Source organism: Ambystoma mexicanum, chromosome 4q (assembly GCF_040938575.1).
Source record: "Ambystoma mexicanum isolate Mex_15411 chromosome 4q, UKY_AmexF1_1, whole genome shotgun sequence".
In the NCBI taxonomy this organism is placed as follows: domain Eukaryota; kingdom Metazoa; phylum Chordata; class Amphibia; order Caudata; family Ambystomatidae; genus Ambystoma; species Ambystoma mexicanum.
This window is the reverse complement of record NC_090928.1, coordinates 522,919,113-522,945,652: the sequence shown is the minus strand read 5'-3', so window position 1 is coordinate 522,945,652 and position 26,540 is coordinate 522,919,113. Positions and strand designations below refer to the sequence as shown.

General features: G+C 43.9%; 1 protein-coding gene across 1 annotated transcript in view; it reads left to right on the top strand.

Annotated features, from left to right (window-relative positions):
* The window catches only part of CFAP61 (cilia and flagella associated protein 61), a 2,971,729-nt gene that overhangs the window by 2,269,267 nt on the left and 675,922 nt on the right, over positions 1-26,540 (top strand). The window lies entirely within an intron of this gene.

The window sequence follows — 26,540 nt, the reverse complement described above, 5'->3', positions numbered from 1 at the left end:
ACTGCTATGTGTAAAACGCAGCAATGATTGAACTGAAAACTGCACGACCGACTGGTGGCTGGGGGGTGGGATTTCGGGGCAAGGGGGAAGTTGGGTACTCGTACAGGACTTAACCAGCGACAATGAGCTTGTCAACACGAACTTCTACCGTAATTGAATCTCACTGATTTGTCTTGTATATCAAAGCCTTAAACAGTTTTTTCATTTTTGTACCATGACTTCTGTTTGTAAACTAAATAAAGACAAAATTAAAAAAAAAAAAAGAATCAAGCCCTTCACAAACATGCTTTAAAATAGGTGAATTTTGCACTTTTTTCAGGGAAAGAGCACATTTAAAATCTATTCAGCACCATTTCTGTCCTTGAGTGCTGGACTTTGTTTTGCATGAAATAAATTTCTTAGCTGCTGTAAGTCAGTGAGACCCGGTTCCTTCTGACTGTACTGGATGATCTGTGGTTTCAGCACACTTTTAATTTCAATAGTTCACTTGGAAAATGACTGAATTTAGCACCAAAACCGCACTCTGAAGGTTGCAATTGGTTGGGAAAGCTGCATTTTAAAGGCATTTTCGGTTTTTAGCCCACTTCTGTGGCCTTGCTTGCTTCATGTTACATGTAACAGCACCCACTTGCATTCTCCTGCAGCGAGTTCTGTTTTTACACCAACTTTGACTGTGTTTGGCAGGGGTGTGCAGCTTTTTGTGATTTATGAACCATGCGCAGTTTTGCAGCTTTTCTGCACGCACATGGGTTAAAGCTTCCATTTTTGTCTGTTTCTTTCCCCATTGGCAAAGGGGTGCAGTGGGACGCATTGGCATGGGTAAAAATATCCCACACAGTCACATGATGCACTTCAGGGACTTTGTCACTTTAAGGGAACCAGTCTCTTCCCAAAAAATATGTCAGGCCGACTTGGTCCATAAGGGGAATCCCCTGACCCCATATGTAGGTCTAAGACCCAGGGGACTACCAGGATTTCAGATAGTATACATTTAAGCTACCGATGTCCAGCCACTGTGGACAACTAGACACTAAGGGAGTAATTTTCCTGTGGCAAGTAAATTGAGTGCCCTATTAGAATTGAAGGCAAGCAGAACGCATGCAGTACTTGCTGCAAAGGTCTGTGAATGGAGTGGCACAACGGCCTAATGTTCTCTAATGCTCCACCGCTAATCCACCATAGCCTTATTTCCTTTGACGTTTGCCCTTTGAACAAGCAGCAGCAGTGCTACAGCCTCATGTCTTTTCACAGTCATACTGTGAACCTGCACAGAGTAAATAATGCAGTAGATTTAGAACTATTTCCATTCTGTTCACTGGCATTAAATGCTCCCATGGAAACCTGGCACGAGGTCCCTGATGTTGCTGTGGGGGTTGGGGCGGAACCAACACAGGCTTTTCATTGCAAACATGCAAGTAGAACATTACATTCCAAGATGATGGACCTGCCTTTTTAAGGCCTAGTGCAGCCCAAAAATGACAAAGTGAACACTGGTGAATCATTTAAGTGCAGCCGGTAGTCTCGGGAGGATAGCTCAGGGGCAACACGCTTGCCTTGGAAGCAAGATGACGTGGAACAACACAGGTTTGATCCCCGGGTCAGCACTTAGAAACCTCTGGGTATTAAGCATGTTATAAATAACCAATTAAACATTATAAACCAATTATAAATCATAGTTCCTCACCTATTCAGATTCGGAGGTGCAGACCCTTGCAAAAATCCCAACCTCAGGGCAAGTGGTAACAACACTTCATAAGCCATGGGTCACAGTCAATCAGTGTGGCTATTTGGAGCAGTTGGTGATGGCAGGAAAACGGGAAAACAGTGAGAGTTTGAGAACACAGTTTGGAGAAGGAATCTGGTTTGAAGGTGCTTGGTGGGTGAGGGGGGGATAGCCTTGTCAGTGGTAGAAGTGTCTAAGAATAAGGTTGGTGAGTATCAGGAGGAGTTAACTGAAGATCAGGGAAAGGTGCTATGGAGACTAAGTAGGAGATTGGGGACCATCAGGGGGAGCTTCATAAATATCTGCAAGTGCTGGTAGGAGAAAACTAAGCAGGAGATTGGGGAATGCCAGAAGGTGGATGGTCAATAGCAGGATCTGGCATTTGGTGAACATCACAAGGCGGTTAAAGGTGATTATCAGAAGGTGATAGATAAGTATTAGATGGTGATTGAAAGAGAACCTCAAGATAAGGTAAGAAGAGAACATCAGGAGGCAGCAGAAGGAGAATGTCAGGATAGGTGTGAGGAGTCAGAATTGTGAGTTGGGCAACTTTTGGATGATTTCTCAAAATGGTCCATTTTATTAAATAATAAGTTTCAATAAACGCCTCACTATCCGAACCCAGGCGAGGATTTCCCCGCTCATCAAAAACTAAAGGAAACACTCTAACAAAGGATGTCTGGCCCTCAAACTTAAACTACACAAGAAAATATTTGGCAATTCACTACAGCATCAACAATTGTATTTCTAATATATTTACAGTCTCTTTTTATAACCTGGGTGAACTCCCCCTGCCCAGGTTTCAGGTTAGATTCAGTTCCAGCGTTCAACAAAAGGAAACAAGGAAATCCAGGTTTACAACAAAGTTCCAATTCAGTTCTTGGTTCCTTCATTTCATCAATAAAAAGTTCTGTTAACCAATGTTCAACCAACAGAAAAGATTTCTCTTCTTCCTGGAATAATGATTTCCACTTCATCAATGTCAAGAACCAAAGGAAAAGGTGAGGTTTTGACACCCTGCCCCGAAGCACAGAAGACAAATAGATTGACCCATCCCACCGTGGTTGGCATGGGCACTTGGATGCTAGCGTAACAGGTAACCACCCGGCTGCCAATGGGGGTGAAGAGGGATTAAGGAGAGGTTGTGGATAGGTAGGGGGTAGTAGGTACACCGTAAAAAGGATAAGGGAAACATAGTTTGGATAGGTGTGGGGAAGTTCAGGGAAAATAAACATACAAGACCTTGTCTAACACTCTTGACCCTTTCCTATCAGCAACCCAACATGTCATAAGTACCTAGAACACACTTCTACCTGAACCTGTTCCCTATCTACTGCAATGTGAACTTTCCACAATGAAACATAAGCGCATTGAGCATGAAAACATAGCACATAAAGTGGAAGCAAACATGAAGCTTATAGCATCAACCTTGGAACACATAACATCACGTCACATGAGCTTCTCTGCAGACTTGCACATTTGAACGGAAGAGGTTTTGCAGCACATGTAACACATATTGGCACACGAGATAGCATGATGTGACATACAAGGGGTGTTCCCTTTCATGAAGCAACACAACACATGGCCCATAGGTCAAGCGAAAGCAAACAAGAGCTGCAGTCACATTAACAGGTTCTCCCTGAACTTCATGTTCTGCCTCTAAACTAAACAGCACACCTCTGTGATTAAAGGCAGGAGATTTCACAGCGTGCGTCCCTAACGGCGTGCAATGTCCGTCCAAACACGTACAATCATGCCTTGCAGTTCGGAACAACACTCCTAGTCTGGGAAATGTGAATCAAGTTGCTGTAGCCCCTTTTGCCTAAATGTTCATCGCTGCGAGCGGCGCGCATTCCGCACAATCTCCACATAACATATTACATACAGCATCAAGCATTTAACTGAGTGTCCGGGCCCCCGCGGGGTGACCCGGACATGAAGCAGTTGAACGTCGAAGACACCGGACCGTCTTCGTGCTCACCCCCGCAGCCTGGGATGATGCTGTTGAAACAATCCTTTGTCGTTCGACTGCTTGCCAGTTTCCCTCACGCCAACCGATGTGATCGCCCGTCCTGGATCATCATTAATAAGCTGTACCTGAGCACGGACGGCCGGCAGCATAAATAGTGCTTGCAATAAGGACACCAGCTGTTCATGCGCACAAAGCACCTGAACCTCAAACCTCCCCAAAGGCTGCTGGGAAGTGTAGTTTCTTCCTCCAGCAACCAGTCTACACATGTACTGTATGCCTCTTTCTGCCCTAATCCCAATTCCTGACAATCAAATGGCCTTGATGGTGTTCTGTGTCAAGATGCTTTGCCACAAATTATGAATGTCAAAGAAGAAACACAGTTCCTTGTTAGGTTAAAAAAGAACACAACGTCTGACAAAGTTAATGAAACACAACTTCTTGTTAACTCTTCTTAATGCTCTTTTTCTATCATCGTAAATCACAGTTTATATCTTTGTCATGATGACTTCACAGGATTTCTGCTTTCACCTGGATAACTCTGATACAAGGTTAACTTCTGCAAGGCTTCACCATGCAGGTCTGCTCGCCTGCCCGATAGTGTTTCACATTCAACTGTGTTTCTGAAGTTTTAAATCTACTGCAACCTATGTTTTACCACAGCTTCAATAGTTTGCAACGTTGTGACTTTTAGAAACCTTTCAGAAAGAGACAATTTTCACATTAGAGCTCTTCAACACCTTCATGTAGACAAGGCACTCTTCCTCTGAGCATTCACCTTTAAGAAGAGCAGCATCTTTTCCACTTGTCTTTCTGCAACATCAATATAGCAACTTTTCAGACAAGACAATATTCACATTAGTGCTCCTCAACATCTCCTTATATGCAAGTCACTCATCCTCTGAACATTCACCTTTCAGAAGGACAGCCTCTTTGCCACTTGTCTTTCTGCAACGTCAATCTTTATCACAACTTCTGCAGTTGGCACCTTTGTGACTTTGAGCAACTTTTTAGAAATGACAAGATTCACCTTAGTGCCCCTCAACACTTCCAAGTAAGCAAGGCACTCTTCACCTGAACATTCACCTTCCAGAAGGGCAGGCTCTTTGGCATTCTTGTCTTTCAGCAATAACAACAATCAAAAAATGCCTTTAAGGATGTAATTCTACGTTTCTTCCTTTTGGCTTTGGCAATGTGAGTTATACCAACTTGTAGGAAACAGTCACAATCAGCAAGTTTCACCTTTTATTATTATTTATACAACCTTGCAGTCACCCCTTCGATTCCTGCCAACTAGAGCTTAATGGTATGCCTTGCTGTTAGTCTTTCTTGGCTTTAAACAATGTGTGCACAGCACTTTAGGCTTTGGCAATACCTGTACCCCACTTGGCTTGAGCAATGCTTATTTCATTCTTGGCTTGAGCAATGGTTGTTTTACTCTTGTCTTGGGCAATGCTTGTTTCCTAGAACTCACAATTATCAACATTCAGTCACCTAACTTCAGTGCTACATTATTTCCGACTGCTTCACAAATGACTCTTCGGTTACCCTTTACCTCAGAATCACTTTTAAACACACGCGACCAGTCTTTCATCTGTTTTCTGCAGTATTTGTATTCAATTAACGTGGTTCGTGTTTTACTCTTACGCAAGTGCATTTAAGGAAGAATCACAAGAGTTTACTTGAAAAGGGGAAGGCAGTAATTAAAAGTTTCCTTTCACTGTACGTCTGGGAGTAAGGGTGATTTTTAACCTTAGAGGTCTCGAACGGTCTTTCCTTTGATGTTTAGAGATTTCACACCAGCTTTGTCCACATCAAAAGGCTTAATGTGTGGTTCAGATATATCATAACAACAATTAGCCTTTACATGCTTTGGTTCCTGTAAAAGGTTCTTCCCTCTTAAAGACAAGTACTGCGTCTCATCACATGGGATGATCTCACCGCTGTGGGCCTTGTCTCGTCCCAGGTGATTCTCCCGCAGTACACCCACCCCCAAGGTCAGGATCAAGAAGTATCTGCCTTTCCCTGGCCACTAGGAGGAGTCTTTAGGCAGGGATTTAGTGAGGAATCTGCAGGATTCATCACAAGGAGGTAGGAGGAAAATGCCAGAAGTTGGCAGAAAGAGTATATCAAGTGGTTGTAGGAGGAGAACGCCATGAGGTGGTTGAAGGTCTATATCAGAAGGTGGTAGCTAGAGAATGCCAGGATATGGTAGAAGGACTATATCCGGGGGTGGCAGTAGGTAAATGCCAGGAAGCGGTTTAGAGGTAAAACCAGAGGAGAAGTTGCAGAGGCTAGCAAGGCTTTTGCAAGCATGAATATGATGTTTCAAGGGGATATGGGAAGACCATGGTCTAGAGGAGTTGATCCCAACAGAGGAAGAATTTACATTTGGTGTGGTGTCAAGGAGGGCTAGGAGAAGAACATGAGTAGAAACTAGTGCTTAAAATCAGAGAGGTTGGGACCCCGTAACAGAGAGGATAGGGCCTTCTTGACATTGCACGAGAGCTCTAGAGGAGATGACCATGACTGGCTCCAGCAACTGATTAAACATAATCTCTATTGCCAACTCCTGGAGGAGATCCAGCGACTGGTCCAGGTGTACTAAGATGGTGCAGAGATGGCTGTGTCCCAAAAGGATCCAATGCAGAAGAGGAGAGACGGATAAGAGAAGATGGGTGCTGGAATACCTAAATCCTGAGAGTGACAGTACGGCACTAGTTCTGGGCAGGGGATGAGAGTACTGTGGAGAAGTGGTCCTCTTACTTGTTCTGTGAGGTTAACCAGGCAAGAAAACTTTGAGAGAAAAAGAGAGCTATGCATTTTATTTGGGCTTCCTAATCATTTGACCAACATTTACACCTTTTCCCATAACGGAGTTCCTGTGATATCTATGAGTAACTGTGCCTACAATGTCTAGTGATTTAACTACAACAGAACAAGGATTTCCTCCTTGTGGTTGGACTAACCCAACAAAGTCAGGTTGGGGCAAATAATATAGTGTTAGGGTTTTCCCTTTCATTGGGATACTGGCCTCACTCAGGTTCCCTAAACAGAATACACTCTCAGGCATATAGAGCCCAGCTGCTTCTTAGCTCAGAACATTCCGTCACAGGGTTATAGCACCCAGCTGCTTCGTGTCTCATGTCATGGACACATAGTAACTTTTTGTTTCTGTACCATAAGTCCCCTTCATTTCGATATAGTGCCCAGTTCACATCTGTAAATACACCAGAAGGTTAGTGTCTAGTTAATTTCTCTCTGATCTGCGGTTTGTGACAAAGTCCCACTGAGTAACCTCAAGGAGGGAGTCCGGTGGGCCCTGGAGGCTGAGGAAGGTTCCAGCAGTGTGATCCTTAGGTGTTAAATGGTGAATCCCCCAGTGTGTCTCCCCATCTGATCTACTGATGAGTGCTTTAACTGACACCTCAGGTCTGTATGGAAATAAGCAGAGTGCCCCAGCAGCCGCTTGGTACTTCATGAAGCAGAACTGCAATTTGATTAGAGAAAGAAATTAATACTTGGTTAGAGCGCCCAAAAGCCTGTCCACAGGCCCATGTACCATGATGAGGGAACAGACACTGTTGTGCTGCCGAATCATGAGGTGCATAGCTAGGGTGCTGCAGAGATGCTGCCATGTATTCAGGGAGGCCACATGGTTAAGTCAGGTGGAAACAGCACTAATTCTGCCTGACCTCAATATGCTAGATGCATCTTTGTAAAGCTCAGAATGCGGCACCGTCACACCATCAGAATCTGTAGACCATTCACTGGATACACCTGGGGGGTGGAGGGGGGGAGATGGTTGGGGGTGGCGGTGGGGAGTGTCGAGTTGAGGGGGAGAGTGATAGAGGGAGAGAGAGAGAGTGTGAGTGTGTGAGAGAGTGTGAGAGAGTGTGAGAGAGTGTGAGAGAGTGTGAGAGAGTGTGAGAGAGTGTGAGAGAGTGTGAGAGAGAGAGAGAGAGAGAGAGAGAGAGAGAGAGAGAGAGAGAGAGAGAGAGAGAGAGAGAAAAAAAAAAAAAGAAACACAAATTTCAAGCGCTCAACCTAATACAGCCCAGGCGATACAATTTACTCTATTAACAAACCCTTGTCCCCAACCTACACACTATACAAAGAGTGAACGGACTGAACAAAACGGGAGGAAGTAGTATTGAGAATTGAAAGGGAGTGTTTGGAGATAGGGAAGGGAAAGAACTACAAGGCGGGGGAAAGCCAAGTTGCCTGGGGATGTCTGAGTTGGAGGATAGATAAAAGAGTGGAAGTAGGAGAGGAAAGTGCAGATAATAAGGTGGAGCGTGAGAACAAGGCAGAGACTGAAGGTGGTCACATAGTCTTTGCATTGACCAGGAAGGAAACTGCTCCACAATTTACTGGGGGTACTGTCCTAGATCCTAGCCTGTACTAAAGTCAGAGGTGAGAAAAGAGAGGAATGAGCCCTGCTGAGGGCTAGATAACTGGACCCAGATGAATAAGGCATAGTAACACCCTAAAGTTGCATACCATGCTTGGTTAGGGAGCATGACTACAATGACTGCAGCCCAACAGTCCACCCACTACAGAAAAGGAAGAAATAGGCTGTCAACGCAAAACCCCAAGGCATCAGAAGTGTGCTGATAAGCACTGGACACCACCCACAACCTCAGCAGGTTTAACCTTTCTTTGACCCATATAGGACTGCACTGGTACCCTTGGAATTCCCATGAACTTGTGAGTAGCTTTGTGTAAACCAACTATGCATTCATCATTCTTATGTGCAGCATCACTTAACTAAGTGGGCCATGCTTCTTTGCAACTCCTCACCAGTATTATGAAATGTGCTCCTTCATTGTGTCATTCAAGGTAGCCTCAGCATTTCGAGGCCGATGTAATGGAATTGAAACCCTTTATAAATATCATGTAACAGAGCACATCTCCCCTCCTGCTGTGGAACATTCTTCATTTGGGAGTAAGTCTTGAAGCAGATTCATTTTGCATTTTGACAGTTTCATGTAATTCAGGTTTCCAAGTGTATATACTGATCAAGTACAAATTTGTGTATGCTGCCTAAAAGGTAGAAAAAATGGGGTGTTAGGGGCACTACTGAGTATTAGCAACGGTGCGGTACCGTAATTAGCTCCCTGGTCCCTTTGCGGGTTGGTTTTTAACGCCTGCAAAAGGCAGGCGTTAAAGTCTCCAACCCGCAAAGGGACCTCGTAGTAAGGCGGTAAGGGTTAACGGTCACCGGTACCATTAACGGTGACCGTTAGCCCTTACCGCCGTCCGTGTAATGAGGCCCCTAGTCTTACATAGCAGGGTCACCCATTAACGTGTAAGGCGGCAGGCACGTCTGTGATGCTGTAGCGATGCATCTCGGGCAACTTCGCTGAAGGTCAAGGTTGGTCAAGTTCTCACGCTACTTTGGGAACCTTAAACCAGAAACAATACATTCATCCGGTTAAGGTTTGTGACGTTATTTCATATTGCATGATCTGATCTACAGCTGCGCATTACCCTGCTGGCTAAATAAGTTGTTAATGTTATAAAGAGCAGAAGCTCATGTGTAAACCTCATCTGGTCTAGCTCCATTTACCATATTTACAGCAATGAGCAGGCAGAGGTCGTAGCTGTCGGTGAGGCGTCTGGCGCTCCCCTCTCTGCTACTATCCGTCAGTCACTAGAGGTTAGCCCTATAGTTCTAATACATAATCCTTCTAATGGTTTCTGTATAGGAAACACTGCTCACCTCTCAGTCTTGCTGTCAATTGGAAAGGTGCCAGGTCTGGGAGTTTGTTTTGGAAAAAATTAAATTGTGGTTGCACATGTTTTTTTGGAGTTCTATTCCAATGTTGTTATAAAGTTGTGTTAACTCCTGGTCAGCTGCTAACCTGGGCTATATCCTGTGACTGGTCAGGATAATTCTATTTACTGAAAATCACTACTTAACTACTTAAACCATATAGTGACCCATTGCACAAGAAGAAATGATTATAGACTGGGGCTCACCCACAAACAGGTGAGCAAATGTACTATTAGCCAACAAGATATTCACTCTTTGGCAAAAGCCTCTATTATACATTAAAATAGGCATGATAATTATCTTTAAAATATTCATCACAATCCCATTCTTTTTCTAAATAAAATTAATTGTTTCTCAAATCACAATAACGTTACTCAAAAAAATGACCCCAAAGCAAAATGGCGGCCGCGACGTGATGACGTAACAGCGCGACTGATGTGATAACGTCATCACAGCGCAATCCCATCGAAATATGCAATGTGTGATGTACCCAGCAATCACAATACCCGGAATCCGACCGCGGATCGCACCACACAAAGATAAACAAAAGTAAGCACACCATGCTATTGACTTTACATTAATACCAGGGAGTCAGCATTAGCCCTCTCTGCAGACAGCAGAAAGTGGGAGCCAGTATCTCTGAAGACAGCAACAAAGTGAGACATTTCAGATAACTGTTCAAGCCCCAGTGAAGCAACTGTGACTTGAATGCAAACCATTAAGCGATAATTGAAATTCAGCATTTTCTATGCTATACGGGAGTCAGCATTAACCCTCTCTGCAGACAGCAGAAAGTGGGAGCCAGTATCTCTGCAGACAGCAACAAAGCGAGACGTTTCATATCATTGTTCAAGCCCCAGTGAAGCAACTGTGACTTCAATGCAAACCATTAAGCGATAAATGAAATTCAGCATTTTCTACGCTATACAGATATAAGGAGCGATAATAGTTGATACACAAACAAACTAAAGGAAATTGTCTGTGATAGTGAAGTAACTATGACAAGACTAAATGGAACATGCAAGTGACCAAAGTCAACGCACAAATTTCAAAATAGCAATTTGTTTATGCCATAGTGAAGCAACTGTGACAATATTGATTTGAAAAAACTGTATAGACAACAAATTTGTAACTAATTGATGTAAAAATTGCAAGCATATAAGTTGGAAAAAACAATCAACCAAATTCAAATAAATGTGTAAATGTGCTAAAGAAACTGCTTTAACAACCTGTACTCGACTGATATTATAAATAAACTGCACAATTTGGAATAAACTACAACAGGCCAAGACAAGCTTCAAACTCTTTAATGGTCTAAGGGCAACCAGGGCTAATCATTTTCATTTGTTTCCACAGGTTCACTGAAGTCCTGATTGTGTGTGTTTGAAGGTTTTGTGAAGGATTTTGAAGCCTAGCTCCTGCCCAAATGCTCATTTCTAATGGATTGTTTCCTCCCAATGATTCCTCATCTTAGATATATTCGTAGCCTGCTTTGCAGTCTCACCAGTTTTTTCGACAGCTGGGGGTGCTGTGGGACATTGTTGTGGTCGTCCATTGATGGTGGTTACGATTAATGTGTCAGGACTTGACATTGATGACAGAATAAATAGCACACACTGTGCCCATTGCTTCAGTTCAGTTTTTCCACGTGCTGTGAAATCATCATGAAGTAGACACAGACAACAGTTTCAAGTTTGCTTCACAAAAAGTTTTATTTACTTATAAGGTAGGATGGAGTAAGGCCTAACTTGCCTTATGCCGGTCCGATAGCACAGCGAGTAGAGCGCTCGCTTTGACATCTGTGCAGAGCCTGCTGACGCAGGTTCAAATCCCGGCAGGGCGAAACTCAGCCTTTCATCCTTCTGAGGTCGATAAATGAGCACCACACACCGTGGGTAATAATAAGCAGCACTCAGATACCTGAGGGTTTGTAGCGCTATATAAATGCTTAATTAAATTAAATTATGCTAAGGTGGAATTTCCCTACCTAAAGAAAACTAAGGATAATCTTTGTCAGGAAGTCCAAATCAAATATCTGTCTGTGTCCAAAACCTATACGTGCCCCTACAAGTAACTGTATACAATGTGTACAGATGTCAGCATCAAAATGAATAGTGTTCAAAATGATGTTCAGAGCTTCTGCCAGCTCTTGGCTTGTAATCGGCTTCCTTTTCCCTAAGTTCAAAACAGTTCACAAAGTACCAGGGTTCTCTTCCTCAATAGTTCAAATCTTCCAGCTTTTCCAAAACAACTTAATTCCCTGGGACACTTCCCAGATCTTTTGAGGAAGTTCTGTTTTTGACTTCAAAGTCACATAAGAGGTTGTTGCAAAACACAAACTTCTTTATGGATACTTTCAGTGGCTTCTCCATACAGGGGGGCACTCGATCTAGGTGCAGTTGTCGGACCACACAGTCCACCCATTACAGGTTAGGCAACAGATAGCCCTTTCTTGGCTGCTTTCCATCAACAATAAGCCACTGCTTCAATTTAACAGTGAGGCTTCATTCCATGTACCCGTGACACACTCTTCTGACACTGTACTGTGGCTTGGTTGGCTACCATGCACTTGTTAAACCTTCTTGTATTCTCCTGACACTTGCCTCTGCAGGTTTCCTTATAATGTACAGTTCCTTGACCTATTTTGGCTTTGGCCAATACTTGGTTTCTCATACCATACCTGTCTTGATATTTTCTTGACTTTGCCAATACTTGTGTCTCAGATAATATTGTTTGTGTATCGGCCAAATTCGCCACCTTTCTTTCACTCCACTCCATATTTAAAAGTACTTGTAAAGGTTTTCATTTGGTTCGGTATTCAAAGGTACTTGTAATTGCTCTGTTCGGGATTCAAAAATATTTATAAAGGTTTTCAGTTCGTTCGGTAATGAAAAGTAGTTGTAATTGCTTGGTCGGAGCTTACAGCGCTGCGAGGTCTCTGCGGCCACAGGTTCTTGCCTTCCTGTGCTGAACCTTGCTTCCTCTCCCGGAAGCTCTTTGTGGCATTGCTTCCCTGCGATGCTACACTTCAGATCAGGGTTCTTGCAACCACTTCGCTCGATCACGCCAGTCTCCCGCTCAAGGTCTGCTGCTGACCTCCAGAGTTCCTTAGCTTCGCTTCCTGCTGCATAAACTCTGCATCTGTAAATGGGTCTTGAGCGCTCGGGTTGCCACACCACTGATACAGAGTTGCCTTCCCAGCTGCTGCCTCTGCCTCCACAGCTGACTCCATTTCCAATAGGATGTCCGCTTTTAAAGTTCCTGCCACCATGATGAGTCCAGGAAAGACTAGACCGCTCATCATTAGAATGGTAGTTCTACCTTGCTCATGCTGTCGTCCTCCTCATCGCAGTACACAGCTGAGGCTTGTATGTGTCTTGTAAGGGATGCATCGTATATAATGTATGACACTGACACAAAAGGTACAATTTGTAAAACCTTTATTGGAGTTTCAATGGAGTTGGAGAAACTCCTACTTTGCCCGATAGCTAAGATGGAAGTAGTCTCAAACATCAAATAATAAATAAAACAGTCCTAGTGATGTCCGTCAAATCAAAATGGCCTATTCTAACAAAAACCCAATGCCTCCCTGTATCTTGTACAAAAGTGTGAAAAGGAGAATGTGTGTGCAAAGAAAAATCATAGTTCAAATATAAAGAATAAAAATGTCTGAGTCAGCTCTCCTCCCCTCTTTGGACAGCACAGTGTAAGGTGGTCCCTACAGGCAAGAGGACACACTCTGGCTCAGGCTCTTAACATAATAGGCAGTTCAAAACATGGACCAATGCCCGCCTGGCCTTCCATGTTACAGTCTTACTTTCCAAAACACAGTGAACAAAAAAGTTAATTTCGGTACCCCTATGTCTGGCTCAGACCTTCCACAGCAACTTATTACACTTTTGGTCTCCCTCAGTCAGGCTCGGACCGTTTCCTGATGTTGAAGATTTTGGAATGTGCATGCCCTTTCTTTTATACAGACCTCCGCAGGACCCCTTCGACTTTCCAGCTTTAACTCGCACACCTATGTTATTTGCCCCAGTGCTTCCTGGTCTGGGTAGTTCACTTTATTATGTACCAAAGTTCAATGTTCACCTTTTAACTTTCCCCTGGGTTAATTTCAATTCCTTTTACAGTTCATTTACTTTATCGCTACAAACTTTTCACCTTTCACTGAGACTTTCGAGTGTGCTACTTCCTTTCGCCAGACTACTTTGTTACTCAGTATCGCTGTCTTTATAGCTATTGTTACTTCAAGGTTAATTCGCAGGTCTGCCTTTCTTCGCATCTCATCCACACGCGTGCAGCCTTCAATTGGGTGATATCATGGTGCCACTTCAACCTTTCCTTGGCACACAACGGTCTCTCATGTCACTTGCCAACTCATCAGCTGTGCACATTTCTTTCTTATCGTTATTGTCTTCCAGTTTACGAGTCAAGGTTAGTAGCACAGGCTTGGCCTCGTCTTCCCAACTCTGCCATTCACCCGGGAGGGTCGCTGGCATCCTTGAAACACAATGCAACATTTTGTTTGGGATTCGGCTTTCTCCATGTGTCCTTCACAGTCTTTTGGAGGCAACAACCTCCTGCAGGGAACTCCTGGGGTTCTCCACCCGGGGCTGTCATCCCTCGGTCCGTTGCTCTGCTACAGTAGGTTCGCCTTCATCCTGGAGGTTCTGCTCTTACTCATGTTCCATCTTACTCAGAGTGTATCTCTATGTTCCACCTTTTATCCGTGTGACAAGAGCTAATTAGTATCAGATGTATGCACTTAAAGTCAAGTGCCTGACTTTGCCTGACCCAATTAGCGGGACATGTCCAATGCAATGTTTTTGTTTGTTTGTTTGTTTAATATTTATTATGCGCGTCAGACCCGAAGGTATCAGAGCGCAGGCAGTAAGAAGTCATACAGCTTAGTACACAGGTTACTTTGGTTACAAAAGTATCAGAAAAACATCTAATCTGGCGGTAATACATTATATGTACATACAGTAAACAGCACTAAAGGAGTACAGATAATCTATATATAGGAAGATGTACAGTTATTTACAGATGTACAGTTATTTACAGGTATGGCCAGAGTATGTGCAAGAGTTAGCATTGTTACTCTGTCACCCTGTTCCTCAGCCCAGTGTTTGTGTAGAAAGAGGGGGAGTTGGGACATTGGAGAATCCTATGTAATAGGAGGGATCATAGGTATGGGAAAGGGAGGAATACCACGTCTCGCCATCTGCTGCCTCACCCCCACTCCCGAAGATCACTCACCCAGGTGATCGTCCCACACTGGTCCACCCCCAGGGTCTGCATCCAAAGGTGATGGCCATGCCCTGGCCACCTGAGAGAGAGATCACCGGGAACTAGCAGGTGAGACACTCTTTGGTTTTTCACAGTCTGTATTAAAAAAAATAAGCTGATATGTGTCTGTCTCAATAGAATGAGTATATGTCTTTGTAGTTGTTATCTTACTCGTCCCAGTATACAGCTGGTGTTGCTTGGGAAAAGGTGGGAGGGAAGAACAGGGAAAGGGCTGACAGTAGCCTACAAAGGCTTAAGGGATAAGAGGGTACATAATAAAAAAGGAAATGGGGGATACCATGTTTCACCTAAGGGCATCCTCTCCCCAGTCCCCAAGTTCCCTACTCCCAGTTGATCCTCTCTCGCATATCCATTCCCACGGTCAGGATCCCATAGCGATGGCCTTTCCCTGGTCACCGGACAGGAGGATACAGGGGGAAAAGAAGTGAGGTCGCCCTCAGGTTCCACACAATGCTCAGCATGCTCTCTGAACGATTCGACTTGCCTGTGAAACCCTTTCTCAGATGAACATCACAACCTTTTTAAAAATATTTTAGTTATTTTATCATGATGTCTATGCCGAAAACAGGCTTCAAGGGGGTTCGGACTGTGCGACGAAGATGACAATCACAGATCTGCACAGGATTTATCTCTGGTGCCACAGCAAAAATCACAAAGTCATCAAATGCGGCTTCTTTCGATCGATAACCAGTAAGGCCTTGAAGGAGAGAAGGTCAATGCTCACCCTAGGTCAGTCGGTTTCGAAATCTCCGTCGTCCACACCATCAAAAACAAAATCCTCCAAAGATAGGAGTTTAACCAGAGACAAATCTCTGGAAAGACAGTCGGAGGTCTCAAGTTATCTAAAAAATGTCTGTTACCTTTAGAAGGCCCAGCTGACATCTTACATCCTTTGAGGGTTTTGTTCAGCTGACGAGATAGTAGTGAACGAGTAAGGGTCACAAACTGGTTGTTTTTGTGATGAATCCTGTGGAGTCAGCCCTAAACCCCAGGCGAAAGTCTGGCCAGTGGAAGGCAGCCACTACCTTATCGTAACCCCAGGGGTGGTAACATGAGGGAGGGTCACATGGGAGGAGACGGCTGTCAAGGGGAAGTGGTGACTCCTCTAAGAGAGACGCAGTATTCATACTCTTTGGAGGATGAAAGTCCCATAATACCCAAATACCTAATGGGATGCAGTCAGTGTACAATTCCCTCTCCTAGAACTAACCAAAGCACAGACTACAAAAAAGTCTGCTAAACAACATACAGTTGGTACATTGGAGGTTTAGATAGTAAATATCATAACCCCAAATTGTTGTGATTCTGCCTTATATAGAGCTTCTAAAAACAAGAGTAAATCACAACCTCTTTTTACAACCTCCCATAAACTTGACAACTCTCAGTTCACAAATCAGATAAAGTTAATTAAATACAAAAAGACCAAAAACATCCAGAACTCATAATGCTTGTGGCACTGACACTAGGAAGAGGGACTCAGATTTTATGAAGCTTAAAGGTACCATGAAACCTAATGAGCGGTCTAGTTTTTGTAGTGTGAAGCACCTGAGCGGGACATTTAAATGCAGGGATGAGATGCAGGTGGAAGGAGAAGTAGAAGAAGATGCAGATGGAGTAGCAGAGGTGGCAACAGGATTGAATGCGGGATACGCTGTGGAAGCAGAAACGCCAGCTGAGGCTGACGCGGGAGAAGTTGTGTGGCCATGCAGAGCAAGAGAAGCTGAAAGCGGCCTTGGGGAAAGCTACGCCGTGTGGGAAACAAGCACCCAAAACACTGTGAACTGCTAGTAAGAAAGCAGAACCGGAGACCTCACAGAGCTGCCAGAGCTCCCCTGGAGGACTGTGCTCCCTAGGGGCAGTCATACCAGAGCTGGCAGCAGTGCAGATAGGCCTGTGGCAAGCTGCTGCAGTACCAACGAGTGAGAAGGAAATGCAAGGGATGACCGGTGAGTTGGCCTGAGATGCCAGGTGACCCGGCGCACTTCGAATGAGACATTTAACTGGAACTAATGGATTTTGAATAATGAACAAATGAAATAAGGCTGTCAGGGTGCAATTCCTCCTTTTAAAGGATGCCAATTTTGGGATGATTGTAACAGGAATTGCCAGCACCCAAGAGGCTGCATAAGACTAATACAAAGGCTGCAGGAGCACACATCTCCTTATATGAAACACTGATGGGGAGAAATCTGTAACCTGCATTGCCGAAAGGCTATAAATGAGGAATACAGAGACAGCAAGGGCGCAACTTCACTTTTATGTAATACCAATCTGGGGAGATCTGTAAGCCACCTTATCAAGAGACTATAAAGAGATGCAGTCATTGTTCAAACCTACTCAGGGAGTATACTATTGTAGAGAGTCTTGGAGCAAGCATTACCACTAAACACAATTGTAGTTGTAGGAATTTTCATCCTGGCAGGTGAGTGTACCAGGAAAGAAGATTATTTAAAGTACTGTGGTTGTGATAAAAAGGTGTGTTGGAAATAACTTGATAATGTTATCATCTTTCTTGATGAACTGAACTGTTGCATTGCCAAAAGTACTTGCTATTCTGTCCTGACAAAAGTGTTTCCTTTAAAGAAGAAATGTGATATGCTAATAATTACTTGGCCATTTTGAAGAGAACAATTGCCTTGGTTTATGAACTTGTGTTTTGAGAGAAAAAAAAGACTATGGAAAATAACTGTTGTTTTGATTTGTGACCAAGCATTTGTGAAAGAGACAAGTTCTTTGCCAAGTGGAAGGATCCAGTGATTGGAAAACATTGTTTGCTCTATGTTGACTGGACATTTGTTATTGCCCAGAACTTTATTGAATCCACACTTTGCTCAAGGTATTCCTGACTTGATCAAGAGGAAGGGAGTTCAACCCTGGTCACAAGGAGTACTTTGTAAAACCTTTGAGTTTGCATTTGTATTGTGTTTTGTTGCACTGAAGATAGCCAAACATTCCTTGTATACGTTTTGTTGTGTGTATTAGTGTGTGTCAGAGACTTTTTGGACATTAGCTCATTTTTCTTTAGTTTTAGTTTGCTGGGGCAGGGCTACCCTTGTTAGGTTAGGGGAAGTAATGCATTTATATGATAACTTTTTTATTTAAAAAATTGGCAACCTTTGAGAAAACGAAACCTTTGTGTCCGTCTTGCATATCTTACCCCTCACATATTGGAGGTCTTTTTTAGAGCATTTTTGTAGAGTTGTGGGTTGGGTTGTTAGTTTTTTGTGGTGTTTGTTGTTCTGTGTTTGAAACCATGTTCAGTGCCAGGTGTTTGTAGGTCTTTGTTTTATACCCGTGAGTGTGTGTATAGGCCCACATTCTAAGTTTCCCTTTTCTCTGATATAAAATAACATTTAAAAAACAAAAAAAGTTTCTTTTTTACTTTCCCCTGTTCCTTTTTCCCTTTCTGTTGCACAAATAAATGGCTCCTTTTGCACTTTCCCCACTCCTGTATCAGTTTGTTTCATTGGAAAAAAAGTAAGAGTTTCCTAAGACCTTTCATTGTTTGTGTTTCTAGAAACCTTTACACGAGCCCAAGGTGTCTTCCTGTGCTATGTATTATTCAGTCAACTTCCCTACGGTTTATATGTTGCGAGAACCCTTTTTCCTGGTCTGTTCTTGTGTAAATCTATTTGTTTACCTTTGTCGCTTGTCTTGTTTTGTGTTTGACATTTTAGACAGCAGCATTTCCTTTTATCTGTAAGGAGTGCCAGGTGGAAGATGGGGAGCTGGAATACTCCTGAACCACTCTGTCAGGGGTAACAGTAATCGGGGGCAGTGGGAGATGACAGCAGTGCTTGAGGAGGGGCAGGCCCAGCATGAAAAGGGGGAGGTAGAATAGTCTTGTTGTTTGGCAGGGCCTAAGTCAGATGGTGTTTGGGGCCACTGCACCACTTCTTGCCAATGCAGAGGGGGCATGGTGGGCTCAGGATTTCATTGTGAAGTTTTAAGGCATGTCAGATATTATCCCCATCCATGGAAGTGTCCATCTGGCCATGGGTAGAGACAGTCAAAATCTCCCGAGCACATTTTTCTGCTGAAAATGCAGATTTCTTATGAGCAAAATTCTCTGCAGACTTTGGAAATCATATGCAGGTTTTGAAATGTTTGGACAATTCCAGCAGATTTATCCTCTAGAACTATGGAATTTCCAACTGCACATACGTATAAAAAATATTGGGGGAGGAAGAATTTCAGTTTGTCACAGGGTAAGACTGCCAGGGGGAGGACCCCAATTTAATATGCATCCTCTGCAAGTAGACAGTTAAGCGGGGTAACCCACAGGAGCCTTGTGCACCTCGTTGATGTGCAAGTATTGCAAAAAGTGTGGAACATTGATGTATACAGGGAATGCACATCAGGTGGCACAGACCCCACTACTGCAGCACCCTCCTTTAGTAGAGATTGGGATAAGGAAGTGTTGGTTAAAACGCCAGTCATTGCCAGTCACACTGTAGCAAGGGACCCTCATTCCCCACACTCTGGGCTAACCAAAATGTTTTCCTGACCCTCCACCCCCATGTCTAGACCAGCACAGCCTGAGCCAGTGTTATGTCCACTACCAGGGCCTCTTTACCACCACTAGCACCACAACAACCTGTTAATGGTGGTAAAGTTCAGAGTGTGGTGCCATCTGGGCAGGAGGGGAGAGACAGAGTGCTGAGGAATGAAGGGACGTACTGCCTGCATTGCCTATAACTGTCAATTGCTGGAGTGGGCCCCTTGGCAGTGGTGGATAAGATGTACAAGAACATGCCCCCGCACCTCCCTACCCTGTTGTCAGTGACTTGGCAAGAGCGTAGTAAAAGGGGAGACCCAGGCAGCAGGGAAAATCCTCAAAAATATAGCGGTGCCCTTGCTGGTAAGCACAACAACATAAATTGAGGCAGAACCTTCAATTTGTGCGCGTGGTTCTAAGAGTTGGAGAATGACTCCACTGGTTAGTAGAGAGAAAGACATTGTGGCAAAACATCCGGTTTATGAGCATGGTACTAGGTGTTAGGTATTTATGCTGGTTGATAGAGACAAACCGATTAGGGACGAAGGAAAAATGCAATGCACTCAAGTGCCTCACAGTAGCTGACAAAGCAGACTGATGCATGATCATGGAAATGTGTATATCAACCACTACTTTCACAGTCAGTCACAAGCACCTTCCCCCTCTTTCCACTTGACTGCAGCTGGCTTGCTCACGAAGTTTAATTGGCTAAAGAAGTTATGTGGTTTTCCGAGTGATGGGCTTGATGCCTCCCCCTGCCGTAACCTGAGGGGACACAATGCTCATTCATTTTCATGTTTCCTGTGGTCTGAGACAATAGCCCAAGCATTGCAAAACGCATGTTCACACTGCATGCTAGCCACGGGGCCGCCAGGGTTTCCATAGATAATTGAATAATTGGTCACCCTGACTGCATTCCAAGCCATAATTGCAGTGGATCATCATCATCATCAATAAACAGCTGCCATGTGATGTGATGTGTTGAGAGCATAGGCCTTAACCGTCTGGTCTGCAGTGGCCCGACTGAATTCTTTTGGGGCCCAAGATGCTTACAGCAAGCTGGACTGGGACATCCTTTGTTTTTCCACTATACAAAACCCCATTGTGGCACCTCCCGAACTAGTGTCAGACGCTGAGACGAGATAAGTGTGCACTGTCCAATAACGTTCTTTACATTGGTGAAGTTCCACACTGGGTGGCTGGTTCTCAGTCTTTTGGCTCTCTTGTTCCATCCAGACTTTTATCCCTTTAGTGCACCCTTACACAATGTTATCAGATCCTCTTGCAAATGACAAAATACTGCATTTTCCTCATCCTAACACATTTTGTTTGAAAGTTCCCCATTCATTTTAAACTGTGGTAAAGGAAAGATGCCAGCAGGTGCTTCATGTTGCCCTTCATCATTGCTAAGTATGGATCCTTTTGGATGGTCCAGAGCAGTTTCGTGAGCAGTTTCCCTGCTTTTGCAAAGCCAGACATGTCATGATCATTTATTTTATTGGATAGTTAGTTGCAGCAACTTGCTCCATGATGCATACAGACGTACCCACTGCGTGGCCTCGCCAAAAGGCCATGATAAAGGATAAACATTGTCCAATATTTGCCACCATGCTGTTGTTAGTTATACATTGCCATCTCTGATTAATGCAGTAGTCAGTTACTGTGTTGAACTGCCCTCACAGACACTCCAGCATATAGTGGATTGAATTCCACAGAGTCAGCGTTTCGGTTTTTGTCTGGTTGTAAGTGAGATGATGCAACTGTAGCCTTTCTTCAATATTGCATACAGACTGTAGGAGCACCTGAAGTGGGTGCAGATCTTATTGGACACATGTAGAATCAAGTAGTGAGTTCTAGCTTATGAAGTTGGTAACCACAAGATGAGGACATAGGCTAAGCAGGGCACATGCATAGTTTCACTTCTCCTCCGGGCAGTTATAGGATTCGACCCATTGTCAGCTACCAAAAAGCCTACTTATAAACCATGGTAAGCCAATGTGCCATAATCTTTTTCACTTTCTGCCAAAGACAAAATTCTCTTATGGGAAATGATCTCTGGGGGGATCTCTGCAAGAAGCAAGTTTTGCACCATGTGCAGTATTTTTATGAGATTGTTCCCATTCCCCTCAACACTAAAGAGAATCATCATGGGGTTTAGCTTCCTTTCCTTGTGGTCTATCTATTTTATCAATGCCAGTATTTCTTTATAGTAAGCCTGCGCGGATGGGCAACTCCACCACATGTTGCCAGTATATGCTTACCTCACCACAACATCTCCAACAGAGTGAGCTTGCACTGGCGAACATCTGGGCGATCCTACACAGCCGAAATTGCCATCTGTACAGCATTTTAAAGTTCTGCATATTATATTGCATGGATATAGAGCATTTACACACACCCCAACATAGGAATGACCATAACCCCGCTAGGAGCTCCCTATCCATACCTTTTTCCACTGAGTTTTGACCAATAGGGCTTCCGGGTTCCTCTTTGTAGTAGGGCTTGGTATAACTTTGAGGTTAAACCTTTTGTTCGCAGGAAGTCTCGATAGATAGGGCCTTTGCTTTCAGGCCATCACCAAGCAACATTTAGTTTTGAGATAGTAGGGGTTACTGATCACTCGTTCCAGTCCTGGGTCGAAAGATGCCTGGATTAGGAAGGGACTGGCCATTCCTAGGTTAGAGAGCGACGCCCATTAGGCCCTTTGCTGAATTGAACATAAAACGTTGAACCTCATCTTCTGTCAGTTTGCGTGTTATTGAAGCCATCTGTGACATAAACTGAAGGATATAGTATTCAGTAAACCTTCAGAAATCTACAATGAGGAGTGACTGTACACGGACTGCACCCAAAGACTTTCTTCAAGTGACTCTACAATATAATTGGTTGAAGCTGTTCTTTTGTCTCCCTTGTGTACAATAAACCTGTGTCCTGTGAAATTCCCCGAAATGTTTTCTTATAACTATGCAACAGAAAGACGTTCATGTAAGATTATAGTATCAGATCATTACAAGTGCTGTTCTCCAAGAGCTAATAGCACATCATTCCAAGCACCATCTGGTACAATTTTTTCCCCAAGAGTAGGAAAGATGATTCTGTGCCTGTTTTGCTTGTGGTCCTTCCTCTATTGTTGACTTTGGATCTATGCAAGAATGGCTTAATGAGTGTCAAAGTTTCATTTGCAAGTGTTTTAGATGGCAAATTAAGTGGAAATTACAAAGAGTTTTAACTTGGTTTTTTGAAAAATAATCCAGCAGAATGTGTGTTTTCTCCCTGTATGTGGTAGCCCAAACTCTAAACCGAATGTTAATTTGGTGCCCTGTAAGAGGGGTTGGCTAATAGATATAATAACATCACCCTGGCATATAATGGCAATAACCCTGATATATAAAGGTATCAGTATGGACTATCTTGGCATTGCCACTAAGTCACCCTGGAAGATAATGGGAGTATCAGACATATTATGGATTTAGCAATGATGAAGCTACTCTTGTATATGATGGAAGCATTCAGGCCTTTGATAGCCCTACCTGGCATATGATGCAAGTACATGGCACACGCTAACAGCACCCTGTTGCATTATGGCATGAGCTTTACAACATGATGGTTTGACCCTGTTTTAGGGTGGCACTGTCTCTAACTTCCCATAATATTTCACAGCACAAACCCTGAAATAGGATTGCAATAAACTCAACGCATGACTGAATTACTCTGGCATATGATGATATGATAAGTCATTAATAATGCGCCTATACACAAGTATTTCAAGGCGCGACGAGGCAAGGGATGGGGAACCGAGGAAGGACAGAGAAAACAATCTTACTAGGCCAGGTGACATTGATATTGCGCAAGTGCATGGGATGGGGAGGGGGAAAAGTGCAGGGGGAAAGGAAAGAAGGCAGTGCAATGCATAGTATAACAGTAAAATAAATAAGACAATAAAAGTGCAGCCAGCTGGTGGCAAGGGCAAGGGTAAGTGCAGAGCATCAAGAGTCAAGTGCAGGTAGGAGGCTGCAGGGATACAGATACAGTCCCCGAGTGCAAGGGTTGCCAGGGGGCAGTGCAAGTGTGCAACTGGTGGGGAGGGAACCTGGGCCCGAGATCAGCGGGTAGCCAGGTAACCAGTGCATTTTCAGTTTCAGTTTCAGCTAGGAGATCAGCTGGGGTGAGGAGGAGAGAAAGCAGAAGCAAAGAGGAAGGTCTTGAGATGCCTCTGGAACTAGAGATGGTTCTCCTCAAGTTTCAGAGAGGCAGGGAAGCCGTTCCAGAGGGAGGCCCCAGCAGAAGAAAGAGATCTACCACCAACTTGTTGTGTGGAGAATCGACTGACCCTAAGGGAGTTGGAGGCGGATGAGCGATGAGCTCAAGAAGGACAATATTTAGGAAGAGAGAGATGAAGGTAATGAGGCCCCAGGCCACAGAAGGCCTTGTGGACAATGCAGAGGGTTTTGAACTTAATCCTCACCGCCACTGGGAGCCAGTGCAGAGATTTCAGTCCTGGAGAGATACGATCCCTGGGCTTGAGGCCAAGGACAAGTCTCGCAATCCTGTATTGGATGAGTTGCAGAGGGCGGAGAGTAGAGGCAAGCAGATTAACAAAGAGGCTGATGCACTAGTCCAGCCTAGCGAGAACCAGAGCTCTGGAGACAGTGAGCTTCTGGGGGAAGGAGAGGAAAGGAAGATTACCTCTTAAGAGGTGAAGCTGGTAGACTTCTTAGAGACGTCAGAGATGTGAGGAGAGAAGGAGAGTGTGTAGTCGAAGATGACCCTGAGGTATTTAGCATCACAGGTGGGAGCGGGAAGGGGGCCAAGAGAGGCTGGCCAGAGAGCGACAGAAAAGGAAGGAGCAGGTGTGCCCATGAGGAGAATCACGGTTTTACTGGCCCTAAGGCAAAGATCATTGGCGGCACACCGCTCCTGGATAGCAGACAGTCAGAGATGAGAGAGATATAATAACAGAATTCCAATCATATATTGCATTCGCCCTAGCACATGTCAGTATCCTTAATGTCTTCATTCTGACATATAACAGAATTACTCTGCGCATGATGGGAGTATTGTGCCATATGATGGCTTTAAACATGCGTTTTATAGCATCAGCTGAAATATAATGGCATCACACTGGCATAGCATAGAGCCATCCTGACAGATGATGACATGAGATTGTTTTTGATCTGTTTCCTAGATGGATCTAAATTTGATTTAAGTAAATGGAGCAATTGGCAGATGCTGATATGGGAAATAACCAGATGGAGGTAACTAAGGACTGTGCAGGTGGCAGGTGTGTTAGCTTTTTATAAAGCTTGTGACTGAGATGCTAGGCGGGAGTAGCAAAAAGGCTGATAGAAGGGTAGGTTTCGGTAATGGTAAGGGGGTTATTTTCAGAGCCACAACAACAACAGAATAGTACAATAATATGGCATAAATCATATAGAAAGTCTCTTCAATCAGTTTCATCCAAAGAGTTTGTCCACCCATGAGTTAGTGTTCAATTGATAGCCCTTGCCTTTGTCTTGAAACTGCAGGTTTGAGAGCTTCCGATAACCTAGTCTGTTGAGTATGATTCTAGTACTTCCATAGCTGGTATGCTTCTGGCTTAGACAAGTCTGAAAATCTTCTCAAGCACTTTAAAATAATGATTGTGTCTTCTCAGGAGTGACCCCCTCTCACAGGATCTTGGCTAGGGGTGCTCCTTCCAATTGACTACGTTGTGCTCTGGGGTCCTAGTCCCAATAATATCCACTTTCTGATCATACCTGTAGTAAGCTCCCTGACTCCCAGTGAGATTATACTGTTTTGTACCTTCTCTCGTTTATGCCCTGGACTTTACCTGGTCTGCTGGAAACGGTTCTCTCTCTAGAAGTGGTAGCTTTTCTTCCTCGGGAGAAGTAGCTGTACACCCCCACTCCCCATGTAGCTCTTCTCTTTCATCCACCAAGTTGAGGACTGGACTGTTCTATTGGTCTCCTAATGGTACGTCTCCACCAACGCCTCCCCTCCCACCGCTCTATCTCCAGAAGAGAATTGATACCTTCCAACTTCCCCACAACCCTCTTTCTCTTTTTCTGATGGCCTGCCTCCTCCACTTCCCAGCAATTCTTCTCCTCCAAATGGCTGCTCAACGTCTCTACTATGCAAACTACTCCTTCAAAGCCACATTGATTCACATTTTCAAACCTCAAATTCTCTTCTGCAGTGGAACCTTCCTCTTCTTGCACCCTCCTCCAGATACCACGCTCTAAATTCCATGTCTCTCCTCCTGCTCTCCTCTCAGTACTCCTTTCTCTCATCACCCACCAATCCTCAATCATTTTCTTCTGGAACTCCCCACACTGCTAAATTGGAATGGGTGATTTGTATAGTAGAACTCCCCCTCATTTTGGGTGATGCTTAAGGATATTGAGTACACCTTGTGTTCTGAGGGTTGTGCTATTCTGTGATTGAGCCGTGTGTTAGTGGTTGTGTGTTCTGGGTAGGAACTGGCCTGAGGTTTTATAAAGGCCTGTTGCCATCCTAGATTTCAATGAGGCCAGGTGGCCCTGTGCATAAGGTATGTGACTGAGTAGTGTAGGCTAGACTGCCTGTTTTGGAGTAGGCCAAGCCTGTTTTGTAAATGGTCTTTGTCTTTCAGTAATGGTGTGGCAGACTGAAAGGTGGTGGTCTGTAGTTTTTCTTGCGTAATGCCACAGGCTATAATTCATTCAAAACATTCCAGCCATCACTCTTACATTTTAGATAAACCTCCTTTAAAAATGAATCATAGTATTGTATTGCTCAAGTTGGCCCAAATGTATAAATTAGCAATCCAGGGTCCTGAATGTAATGCTTTATAGCAGATTTTCTTCTATGTTGCAGTCATTACACATCGTGCTAAAGAGACTGGGAAATAGGACTGCAAAGCTATTATCTTGTTTTGGGTCAAGGTAACCTTGCACAATCAAAAAATGGTCAATAGCTGTAAAATGTTGCCTGCTTTCCTTGAGTTGAAAATCGTACTGATGGCCATAGATACATGCTTTTATGTGAGATATGTCAAACAAATGGCTCTTTTGCCATATAAAAGTAATGCTAACACCCTTATTATTTTTTCAGGTCTTTTTTAACTTTTTCAAAAAGAGGGTAGACTATGAAGCCTTCAAAGCAATGAATGATGCATGCCTGGTTTTTGATGGAAAGCTTGTTATTAATACAACATTTCTCAATAGCTGTAAAATGTTGCCTGCTTTCCTTGAGTTGAAAATCGTACTGATGGCCATAG